Source organism: Amblyomma americanum, chromosome 1, assembly GCF_052857255.1.
Source record: "Amblyomma americanum isolate KBUSLIRL-KWMA chromosome 1, ASM5285725v1, whole genome shotgun sequence".
In the NCBI taxonomy this organism is placed as follows: domain Eukaryota; kingdom Metazoa; phylum Arthropoda; class Arachnida; order Ixodida; family Ixodidae; genus Amblyomma; species Amblyomma americanum.
Window position 1 is genome coordinate 350,436,566 of NC_135497.1, and position 12,288 is coordinate 350,448,853.

Sequence of the window (12,288 nt, forward strand, 5' to 3'; positions counted from 1 at the left end):
CGTGTACTATCAAGAAAATTTTGCAAAATCTAATATTGCTTAGGCAATTGAGCTCATTTTTAGCAGTTATCAGCACAGAAAATTTTCATATGTTGTTGCTGCTTGATTGAGAGCAACAAAGCGAACAAAATGCATGAGCGCATTGGGACTCAAACATGTTTTCTACATGTTTACAAAATGCCGTAATGTTACCATTTAATAGTCTTTTGAGACATCTGATAGGAAAATGCGTCACTTTTAATGAGGTAAATTTGCAATTAAAACGCAAATTTTAACACAAAATAGAAGGTTTCGAAAAAAAATTGCTCCAAAGTACCGCCTTCACCATACAGGCGGTTCACGGTGGCCCTGAAGCGGGAGCGACCTGCGTAAAAAATAAAAAAAATAAAATAGCATGAGACGAAATAAGGAGGGAACAACCACTGCAAAATATTTCTCGGAAGCCCAGTTTACAACTTTCAGGGTTTTCATGGCTCTAGCTTCTTGCCAAAATGTTTCTGGCCTCCATAATTACTGCAGCGATGAGATGACTGAAGCACATTGATACACATCCTTAAACACGCCCCCCGTTGCCGTGGTGGCTTACTGGTTATGGTGCTCGGCTCCTGATCCGAATGACGCGCGCTCAATTCCGGCCGCGGTGGTCGCATTCGATGGAGACGAAGTGCCAGAGGCTCATTAACTGTGTATCGTCAGTGCATGTTAAACAGCCCAAGGGCGTCGAAATTATGCGCAGCCCTACACTACAGTGTTTGTAGGAAAGAGACTGCTTACAGATCCCGTAAATCCTCAGCGACAAAAGGATACGAAGGCCCGTGGAAACGCAGACAGTCACGTGACAGAGATGCTTGTGGCGTCGTCCGTTATTTTAAAACCTAAATCCGACGTCTAGCTCTCTCATCATGTTTCAGCTAAATGTCTCTCTTAATTGGTGAAGACTATTCGGTGTTCCGACTAGATACGCACTTTATATTACTCTTTCGTCGACAGCGCAGTACTTTGCAAAAGACAGCCTTCTTTTAGAGTTTAAGATTATCGCTACCGGAGGCATTGTACGAATCATCCGAAAACGGCAAATTCTAGCTGATATAGTTTTAGCGGGTCTTGGAGCTAGTACTTCATGGTACAAGTTCTTGATGAATACGAGCAGGGCCATTTCGCCATTGTGGGCACCAGTTACAACTCAATATTGCGTCTTTCTACGCATTAAATGCAAGGAGCCTCACGACTCGAGTTTAAAGTGAGAAAAAAAATGCAGTTAGAACTGTGACTGAATTAAGCCGCATACTGCAAGCCCCGTTATTGATAAGTGCTTATCAGTGCGAGGTTGTAGCGAGGATGTGATCGCTCCTGCTGATGTGATCCGCAGTTTCTTCCTCCTGTACATCTCGTTGGCACATTCTTGCGAATAGTGCAGATTATCGTCTGTATTGCCGAAGAGTATGCAATATTAGTAATTAGTCAGCTTTATACGCAGCTCTATGCGGGCTTCCCAAAGAATAATAAAATTTTTGTAAGCTTGAACAAATAATGACATTGATATGCTTGTGCAGTGATTTGCGTTTTCGCAAGTTTTTGCACTCAGGCTGTTTTCGGGCCGATGTGCATTTGGGACACTCACGCGATAGTGCAGTATGATACCGTGTATACTGAGCTGTGTGAGCAAGGGGAACGAATGGAGAGTATTGTACGATTATATTCATTTCATTTTAGATCATTTTTCTGCAGTGTTGTACATAACCTGAGCACGTAAACTGTTAGCTAAAACGCCTCCAAACAGTGTCCTTATGTAGCTAGTAGTAATCAGCCTGACTGCTATTTGTGAACTCAAACTGTCCGCATTCAAAAGTCTATTTCAGTGCAAAGCTGCGAGTTCAGATCCAAAATTCACATCGACTAATTCTGTAATGAGAAGTAATACAGCCACAGAGGCCGTGACCTCGTTCAATTCATTCCACAATCTGCGTGCAGAGTAAATAAAGATGGCAGTTAATAATTAGAAACAAATCGCGCCGAGTATTTCTTTCCCGCAGCCCAGTTTATCTATAAGCCTCACAAAATAGTATGCGCAATTAATTTGAGAATTAGACCATATACGCGCTATTCAGCGCCTAGTGGAACGGCGCTACACACGGGCCAGATGCTTACGGGGCCTCAAAGTGGCGCGATGTTTGTAGAGCAAAATCAAGGGACAAATACACAGGCTGGCGGAAAAAAAGCGCTGGAAGTCTTATTACTCTCTGGATCCCCGAAAGACTATGTACCTCTTTTGGCAGATGGTGCGGGGGGCTTCGAACGCTTCCACAGCATCGAATCCAATTCTACCGTCAGCGCCGCACCAAGCCCATCGCCAGTTTGATGTAGCAACTGGTTTCTGCAGAATTATTGCGGGTGCAATGGAAACCTCGAGTTGCCAGTATGTTCCTCCTGCATCACGAACATCAGCGATGGATGTTATCTTTACTGCTGAGGAACTCAGCGCTACCCTGCTAAGCCGTGAGTGGCCGTTTGTCTTCACCAGGGCCAGAGGGGTTCGATTCCTAGTGCCATCTGAGACAACCTGTTTCCTAATGGCTCAAGGATTTCCCCCGGCATAGTGCTCTGCTCTTCCTAGTTGAAATGCTTGGGACAAGAGTCGTGGAACAAACCATTGCATTGATGGGCCAGTGATTTGTTAGGCCGTAAAACAAACCTAAATCCGCCTTATGCGATAAAAGCCCACTTCAAACCGAAGCCTTGGCCTTGAGATAGAGCATCCGGCTCGAATTCAGGAGGTGCCGGATTCGATCCCCAGTGACTCCGGGCACCAACCCGTTTTCTATTTGGTGGAAGAACCGTAGCGGTAGCCTAATGGTTGGCCATCCGCCTCGCATGCGAGAGGTGCGGGGTTCGAACCCCTGTGGCGCTGTATGCCCACCGGTGATACAATGAGTAAAACTTCCCCTGAACTGGTGCTCGGCTCAATTAGGGTGTAATGTTTGGGAAATGGGTCTTTGACCCCAATTTGGGCCTGATTGCATCACCTATACTGCGCTGTGTCACCTTGGCGACGACGCGCGACGAGAGGTACTCAACCCTTACAATCATTCATGGCCCAGCGGTGTTGCGGGTCTCCAGTAGAAATCCAGTCGGCTGATACCGCTACTAAAACTACGGAAATCCGATATTGAGCTCACATCACACAGGCCAAAAGCTTTGGCCTAACGTCACTGATCCTGTGTCCCCAGATTAGCAAAGTAAACGCCAGAAGCACATGTGCTTCGCAGGTTTTTCTTCATGTCAAAGGTGCTTACGATAACCTGACACATTAGGCGACTCGATGTGCAATGGCCTGCTTGAATTTGTGGCCAGAGTGTTCAGGTGGCTCAAAAGGTATTCGACCAAAAGGCCATTTTTATTATGTGTGAAGTTGTTCCGACACCTGTTCATTACACCCCCCAGGGCGTGCCCCAGGGCGGAGTTCTGAGCCCTACATTGTTTTAGCTGACACTTATATCACTCCCAGAGAACCTACCAAATACCGTCCATATTTCTATGTGTACTGATGACGTCTGCATCTCAGCCTCCACTCTGACGCTCCTGAAGGTGCGACCAAGACTGCAGCGAGCAGCAACCACAACTTCCTGCTTTCTCCGAGAGCATGGTCTTAGCATTTCAGACGGGAAGCGCGCGTTATATAGAGTGGCATATACACGCAAATGAATCACTCAATATCCTCTAACTATCGACGGCCCACCCATTGCCTATTGTACTTCTCATTGCTGTTTAGGGGTTATCATTGACAGCACAGGAGTTTATCATGCAGCCCGCATTGCAGTGTGAGCGAATCTCTATCCATCCTCTACTGAGATTTCTGTCCGTGAAATCATTGGGCTTTTCGGTTCAGGCAATGCTGCAGCTGCACAGAGCACTTTTCTTGGGATTTTTGCGGTATAATACTTCCGTGCTATTGAACACACACAAGACAAATTTGCGTGCCCTCCGGACAGTAAAGCTCAGCCTCTTTACACATGCCTGGGTATCCCTCGCAGCTTACCAACTGTTCAACTATTGCTATCGACAAGGGCGACCCACTTTCGACGCGTATAACATTTGACACCCTGCTGATACACGTACTTAAAGTAGCAAGGATTCCTCAACGTCATCTCGTTTCAGTGACGGTACTGAGCGCATATGCAGCGTTTTGTAATATAATAGGAGCCCACCAATTGTCCATCTCGTCACAATTAATCCCGGCCGCACGGCCTTCCACTGCGGTGTGGTGTCCGGGGGAGTCATGTATGCGCCTTGCAATTCATAGGATAGCGAAGAAAACGAAGTTATCGACTCCGATCCTTAAGCAGCTGACAAACTACATATTCCATGCCAAATACGACCGCACGCATGTACATACACCTCGCTCGGTCTCATCTACTATTTCATTTTGTGCCGAGGTCATTCCTAGAAAACAGGCCAGTATTAACCAACTAGTTTCTTATTGGACAACATCAACAGGGTCTGAATGGTCCACTCTTCATATAGCTGCGCTGTACATCGGTGCATAAACACTCCACAAATGAGCTGTGTTCTCCGATTCAAAAGCTGTCTGTAATGTCTCAATTCTGCTTTCCTCAATAGCGATCACGAGAAAAGGACAGCGGAGATGAGACGTCTTCAACGCCAGGCACTGGAAGAAGGTCATGACGTCATCTTTCAGTAGCTATCAGGACAAGTGGAATCGTCAGGAAATGACGCAGCTGAGGCTAGGGCTCCATTGGCCCACGGTAGTACCAACATTCACCGGATACCACTGACAAGAGCCGACACAGCGTGACATTCGAGAGTGCTTGGCCGGAGTGAGATTTCAGCGTCATGGTCTTCCGCTGCAAACTATACATGCCGTTAGCTCTGCCTCGACCGCATACTTCAACTAAATCCTCCTGCCGGCCTGTCCCGCAGCGATGCTACACTTTTGTGTCGCCTTAGGCTGGGAGTGCCATTTACAAATGCCTACTCCTACTTAAACGCAAGGCAGGCTTTCGTGCCTGTGAGAAGAACTGGCACGATATTACAATTGAGCACCGACTTTGTGAGTGTCCCCGGTTTGAACGTGAGCGTGTCCTCCTTGCTGGAATGCTCTGGCGCTTTGATCCTCGGCCCCTTAAATCCTCTGCCCTTGGACTAAACCTTCATCGCAGAGGACAGCTGTGAAGGCGCATTTCAAGTTCTTGAAATACACAGGACTGAGTTCAAGGTTGGAAACTTCCAGTCTTGTGTCTCCCTGTTAATAATTGCCTACGGACACGTGAAAAATGATCTCACTTTCCCCTTTCCCCTTTCTATCTCTCCCTCTGTGCCCCTTCCCACGTGTAGTGTATTATACTGGGCGTCACTTAGTACACCTCGCTGCCTTCCGTTCATGCCCCTCTATCTTTTTCAAAGATAGTGCACATACTCAATGCCACTCGGCAATCTCATCGGCCTCCACAGAAACTTAAATGCAAAATCGCGAATCACAATGGTTACGAAGAATTTTTTATCTTCACCTTAATTTCTGGAGACAACAGCTCTCAGTTGATGTCGACTGTTGATTGCTGACTTCGTCACACAAATGTTAAAAAACGGTATCCGTGAAGACGACAGTTCCTAAAGCTGCTCATCCTTGATAGCGGTGCAGCAAACACGACGGAGGCTGTCATCCACCAAAATCTAACGCCGTCTTGCGATATGTTTGCCTTAATTATACCCGGCATACTATATTTAAATTTTGACATGTAGCGCGAACGAAGAGATTCTGGGCATTTACACACTTTTCGCGTAGTTATAAGCACGACACTACAGTGAACCTACACTCTAACAGACGATTAAAGGCCCATACGTGACTCTGGATTGAACGTAAACGCAATTCAGCGTAGATTAGAGCCTAAAACAGAATATAACCGACCAGAACACGAAAATGTGCTCCACATTGTTGAATATTTCCGCGCTTCACTGGGCTTGAGAAGGAAATACATGTTTCATACTTTCTTTGGCCCTGCTCCCTCATAGATTCTTACTAAAGTGACAGCCAGTAATACTAAATAGGCAGCTGTGAAGAAAAGCGAGAAGCGCTCTCCAGAAAGCCACCAGTAAGACTCAGTACAACACCTGCTACTAGAGACAAGCAAGCAAGCAAACCACATCCTACTGAGACCAAAAGGTTCAAAATATACTTGAGTTTTGCTTTTCTATAGTGCTTATACCTAAGCAAATTGCATTCTACTGTGAAAAATGAATCTAGGTCTTTAAAGGCAGGCAAAAAGAACCCGGAGTCTTCACTGTCGGCTATTCAGTCGAATAAGATATTCGAAACTGCGGTTCACAACGTGGTGGTGAAGCCGGCTAGTCAAACCTGGTTAAAATGTAGCACATGGGTCTGGCGCTTTTGCAACTGTTAGCATAATGTGAGGAAGCCACTGGCGCTGATGGGCCACCAGCATAAGTGGAAGAGTTCTCATTTGTTCTCTCTCGTATTTTTTCGGCTGTTAGTTTAAGGTCGTTATCAGGAGTGTGCAGGCGCCTGCGAGATGCCACTTACGTAAGTGGGCGGGGAAAAGCAGCCGAGATCACCGTGCGCCAAGTCCCGCTTGCCCTTTCCGCCACTATCTCCCCACTGAAGCACTGCCAGCACCTTGGCAGTGGCGGCGGTGACGGAGGCGGTGCACGTCCAACCGACAACGCCTTCCGCGTAGGGGGACAGGCGGGTGGCCCAAAACAGACGTCGCTCTCCACGTATGCCGGGGAGCCGGGCCTGGGCGGTTGTCTGCAACAGGCACATTAATAGACGAAGTCCACTCAAGGATTTCCGAAGAGAAATGCAAAGCAATATCGGTATACCCGACAGCCGCGTGCTGAGAAAAGATTTGTCACCTATTACGCGCCCAAAAGAAGGGTCTACGCTGTCACAATTTTATTTGAGAAGAAGGTCCAGGTGGACAAAACAATAAAACTGGAATAACATAGGTAAGAATAACGATTAATAGTTGTACAGTATTATTAACTGCACTACTAGGTAGATTTCCTTAGGCATGACTCCTTAATGATGGGAGTAGATCAAACGGCGGTATATTTAAGTGCTTTTGGCCGTAGTAGATGCAGCGGAGTGCCCATGTTTAACACTCTTGCAAGAAAAATTAGGAAAACCTACCCCGTACTGATAAAATTTGTCTTCTAAATCAGGAAGTAACGAAGCGAAATAAAATTTGCTGACATATCCCAATGCAGTTTCATATTCACTATTCCATAATTGTCCACACCTGAGAGACATCGCTTTGCACATTCTTTTGCTGTTGAGCTATTAACGGTTGTCACTTATCCCTTATCGTTTCTCTATTTATAACTGACTGATTTCGTTGTCATCATTCTTCTTCTGCCAGACTAATAGGAGCATATTCTCTCTGTCTTTGTACGAAATTACTCGTCCTAGGCGACACCTCTGAGCGATGTCATGTTTTTCATGTTCAAAATTTAGAACGTCAGAGTTGTCGCCACTATAAAATTTCTTTTCGTCCGCCACTTTAAAATGGTGCTTAAAATTTTCTTCAGGTACACACATTCCTAGTCTGGTTCTCCGATGGCATGCGCAGCGCTGGCTTTAATTCTCTCCACAACGAACGTCAACGGCACCTGACTCTTCTCAGATGTGTACATAACCTGTTGCAACTGTCCCGCTAGCCCCTTAAAACATAACTAGTGGCTCCGTCGGTTATTGATCGGGTTGCATGTCGGCATCACCCATAATAATATTAGAATAGACAAAGGAAGATAGGCATTTGCAAAAGTGCGCCGCAAGCGCTGCCTGCAAGCATTCCGAGGGATGCGATGACCACAAATAGGAGTGCCTGAGTTGTCTCCAGCAGAGGGAAGTAGTGCAGGCCAGACAACGCACACCCCCCAAGCGGATATTCAACGTTCAAAACACTGCCCACAATACTGCCGCCAAACTTCGAGTACGTTGAACTGGATCTTCGGTACTACAGCCTTGCGTTTCAGGGACGAAACACCATATATCTGGTTGCACTGGCTGTTCCGTGTCCATCAGCGAATTTGGTTCTCCATACAGAGATGTGTAGTTTCTGCGAGCCTATCAGGACCGATCAGAAATTCTCCCAGCCATTTCCACCCTTCACAAGCCAGGACCCACCAGAAGCACACGCCGCATCACAATAAAAATGCCACGGCGAAGCAAATTTAAAGATGGTATGGGACGCGATCAATATAAAAGCGAAAGTGGAAAACTAAATGTTAAATCAATGCTTCTAGAGCAGATCTTTCGCATCGCATTGCATCACCACGCATTATATTTTGTTATACGGATATTGTAGAACCGGAGCCATTACAACAAAACTTCATTTTTCTAACGTCTCAGAACTATTTCAAGTACCTCGCAGACCACCCACTAAATGACTGCACTTCTAAGTTTGCACCTTGAAATAATGTCACCAAAATATCAGAAGAAAGCGAGTGATTTTCGATGCTGGTTTCTTCCCATCAAAACTAGCAGCGTTTTAATTACTGTTGAACCTGGTTAGACAGCGAAAGCTATGGTGTATCGGGCAACTAGACGCGGCTTGGCTTTTGTAACTTTTGTAACTGCGTTCCGGATACTGGATAGGCAACGGGTGCTCAGGCAGCTAAAAGTTAAATTAATGGGTTTTCGCGAGATGTTGACCACTCAATGAACGCTGTGGCCTATTGCTGCAGTGCCTCGCGTCTGCCACATCGTTGTCACTGCTAATGAACGCAGGCCACATCTCCCTCTCCCCACGGCCACGTACATCAAAGCGCAATTGAGGCGTCCACTAACCCAGGGAGCCAGTTATGCGCTCTTCCTTTCCTCAAAATCACCGCAGTCTATATCGCTGTCAACGCCTTCGCCTATGAACACAATGAACTCCGACATCCTACAGCTTAACTTCCGCGTTTATGCTACAACATTATCAATGTCAACGCATGCAGCGCGCATCTGTCACTATCGTCACGTAGCTTAAAGCGCGACTGAGGTGTCCACTGTGCCAGGTGGCAGGTGTGCGCCTTTCTTTGCTAAGCGAAGAGTCTGTATCGATTGCAAGGCTATGATTCAAGCGTTGGTACAAGAGCGCGGTGACGACGGCTGCACGCGCAGCTAGAGCGCAGTGATCTCATGGCGGTCACGTGAAACAGCTCGGAGGCAGCGGCACACCTAACTTTCCTCTCACGCTCCTCGGTTGAAGGCCATATGAAACACAAGCCGATCAAGCTACAGAAGGCAGTAGTAAACCTTGCGCTTTAATACTCACCGGAGTACCCTTCGATGTGAAAGTACCGCGGTGGATGATATGTGGACGGCTCACGGCTCTGACAGGCTGGGCGCTCTCCCGGACATGCAGCCGCCGTGCACATCGACGTGGAGCTCGACAGCAGTGGCTGGCATCACAAGCCTGTCCACCGCGTTTGCTGCCGCAGGGTCCGCCCTAGACGGCTAGGCCGCGGTAGAGCTCGGAGAGCGGTGGCCGCCCAGGTGACCACTTTGCAGAGTCCATGTTGCGACCGCAGTCCCCGGGGCAGGAGCCCAGTCCTCGCTCGGCGGCGCCACGACAACACGGAGGAGACGAGAGGCGCGGCGAAGAAGGCGACGATCCGTCTGAAGGACCAGGCGGAGCTGACTTCAGAGAGGCACTGTGCATGGCTACGTGTCGCGCAAAAAGGAACGCTCGGTGTAGTACCTACGTGCGAATCGTCGAATACCGAATGAGGAAGGGGCAACTCGTGCGCTCGAGCGCTTCGTCTTGCTGTACTGCCTTCTCTTCTTCGTGGCGCTTTGCGCAAGGTGCAGCTCTGGCAGGAATTAGCGGCGCTCAAACGAGCGAATCGCTAAGAAAGAGAAGCGCCTACAGTCGAGAATATAGTGTAAAACAGATAAGGCATTTTTAGAGGCTCTCTAAACTAGAAAGCCTGCCTATTTTATGAAGTTGCTATCGAGCAGGTAACAATAACACCTCAAAAAACTCTCCTAGAAGCTGATATGCGTACAAATCGTAGACTTTGGAGCTTTATTGTTGCCGTTAAAAGAATGTTCTTGTTGTCGTCTCGTCGAGGTTTCTCGGATAGGTGTGAAGGTAGATGGCTCCCTCAGGAGAAAAATAAATCCTGATTTGATTGCAAAGTAAGAGAGAACAACGCTAAAATAACTTATAAGCTAGTGCTCGTTCGCACAAAGTAGAGACCACGCACATTGAACCACAAGCGCGTACAGAGCGGTCAGTGCTGGAGGTCAGAGAATGGCGGGTGGTCAGCCTAGTGTCATATCATGATTGGCTACGCTGCTCTAGACGGGCGCAAAAACAGAATTTTTTACTGCTTATTGCGTAAATTGCGAAATTCAGTGATAATAGCGGGTCGTCGTACAACATCGTAATCCGTAGCTCGCAATTTCCGTCTCCGATTTAGGGCGCGAGTACGACGCTTGTTCGCAGCATCCTCTTCTTGCATGTCCAAGAGGAAAATGGCGACATGCACACGCTTCTGCCAAGGCCGCCAGCCTATGCATTTGCACTGGTCACATTGAGGGTTTAACCTAAACACTTTGGACTAACGTCTAACATCGTTCCCGCTTCGAGTTGTTGATCGATTCCGTCTCGCCATAACATTTGCTAGCCGTCCGAATTTTTTTACTTTCAAGTCCGATTGCTTCCATAGTCCGTGGTCCTGAGTTCGATTCTCTGGCCAGGATGAATTTTTCACCAACTGCAAGGCTTCTTTGAAAGACTTACATAGTTTTTTTTCTCTGCCGCTGTTTCATTCCGGTGGCCTTTCTGCAATGAGTCGATCAATGTCTGTACTGCAAAAGGGTATTAGTCTGGGCTAGTCGGTATATTTCGCAGGAAAATGTACAGTGTTTGCGGTAATACCTTATGTACGTAAGGTATCGCACAACGTGAAAAAGATAGCCGGGAAAGCCGGTGTAATAATAATTGGCTTTTGGGGAAAGGAAATGGCGCAGTATCATTCTCATATATCGTTGGACACCTGAACCGCGCCGTGAGGGAAGGGATAAAGGAGGAAGTAAAAGAAGAAAGGAAGAAGAGGTTAGCTCCGCTTCAGGTTGATCTGATCTCCTTGCAACGATTTGCTGACACGCAGGCTGATCCCGTCTTCTATTACGACGTTATTTTCCCGTCCCATGCGAAGCATTTGCCCGCACATACCTTAAATGGTCTTATTTCGGAACACCTACAGAATTTTCCACATCATACTGTTCTCTCCACTGATGCCTCCGGCAGCTGTGAGAAGGCGGCGATTGGCATATATTCGCAGGATCTAGCTTGGAGCTACTCCGTTAGTATCCCTGATTATACTCCTATATTCTTCGCAGAGTTTTTTGCCATTGGTTTGGCTCTTCTCAAAATTCCCAGACATGTCGCACGGGTTCTTATTCTTACAGACTGCCTTTCAGTTATTGTCTCTCTTCAAAATGCGAAAAAATCTTTCTTGACTCGTTCACTTAGGTTTTTTGTTCCGAGCACAGTGCGCGAGATCCGTTTGGTCTGGGTACCTGGGCATTCAGGCGTCTATTTTAACGAGGTGGCTGATTTCTTGGCAAGGTCAGCTCTCAGCGCACCTGTAATATATCCCGTCCCTCACCTTATTCTGTTAGCAGCTTCACGTTTCCAGCGGTTCCAACATATTTCAGCCACTTTGAGTGATCCGTTGCTCAATACCGTGGACGTTCAACACCTAAAGTACCCATGGAATATCCGGTGGTGTAAGTCAAGGCTTTGTGAAGTGTCCATGACGCTCCTGCGATGTAGAATCCCTCACTTAAACTTGTACTTATGCGGGTGCGGGTTCGCTGCGACAAACCTTTGTGTATCATGTGGGCAGGTTGAATCAATCGATCATTTTCTCCTCTCTTGCCGGCGGTTCGCGGTTCAGAGAAAGCAATATCTGGAGGTTCCTCTTTCGAGACTAGGACTGCCTCTGTCTCTTACAGTTCTTCTATCGTTCGGTGCGAGTACCAAGGGATTCCCGTTAAGCAGTGTATGCGGCTACCTTCACGATTACATAAGTGCAACTAATCGATTATCTTGTTAGCTATATACAAAATTCTTGCGCATGTCCAAAAAAGGCTAGATTGATTCTATTCCGGATGACTCATACCTCTTGAATTCATTTTATTTTTCCATTTTTTTATTTTTTTAATCTTGATTCAGTCTTCTGACGTTTCCTTCCCCGCGCAAATGCTTCATTGGCATTCTACTCTATACCTTGGCCAATCCCCCCCACGTGGGT

The 12,288-nt window shown here is 47.1% G+C and overlaps 1 long non-coding RNA gene across 1 annotated transcript; it reads right to left on the reverse strand.

Moving 5' to 3' along the window:
- Nucleotides 1–337: 337 nt before the first annotated feature.
- On the reverse strand, nt 338–9,710 carry LOC144100337 (uncharacterized). The gene is made up of 3 exons (XR_013307621.1): nt 9,297–9,710; nt 6,557–6,781; nt 338–364 (listed from the first exon to the last, which is right to left on the reverse strand). It is a non-coding gene; the product is annotated as an uncharacterized LOC144100337 (long non-coding RNA).
- Nucleotides 9,711–12,288: the final 2,578 nt, after the last annotated feature.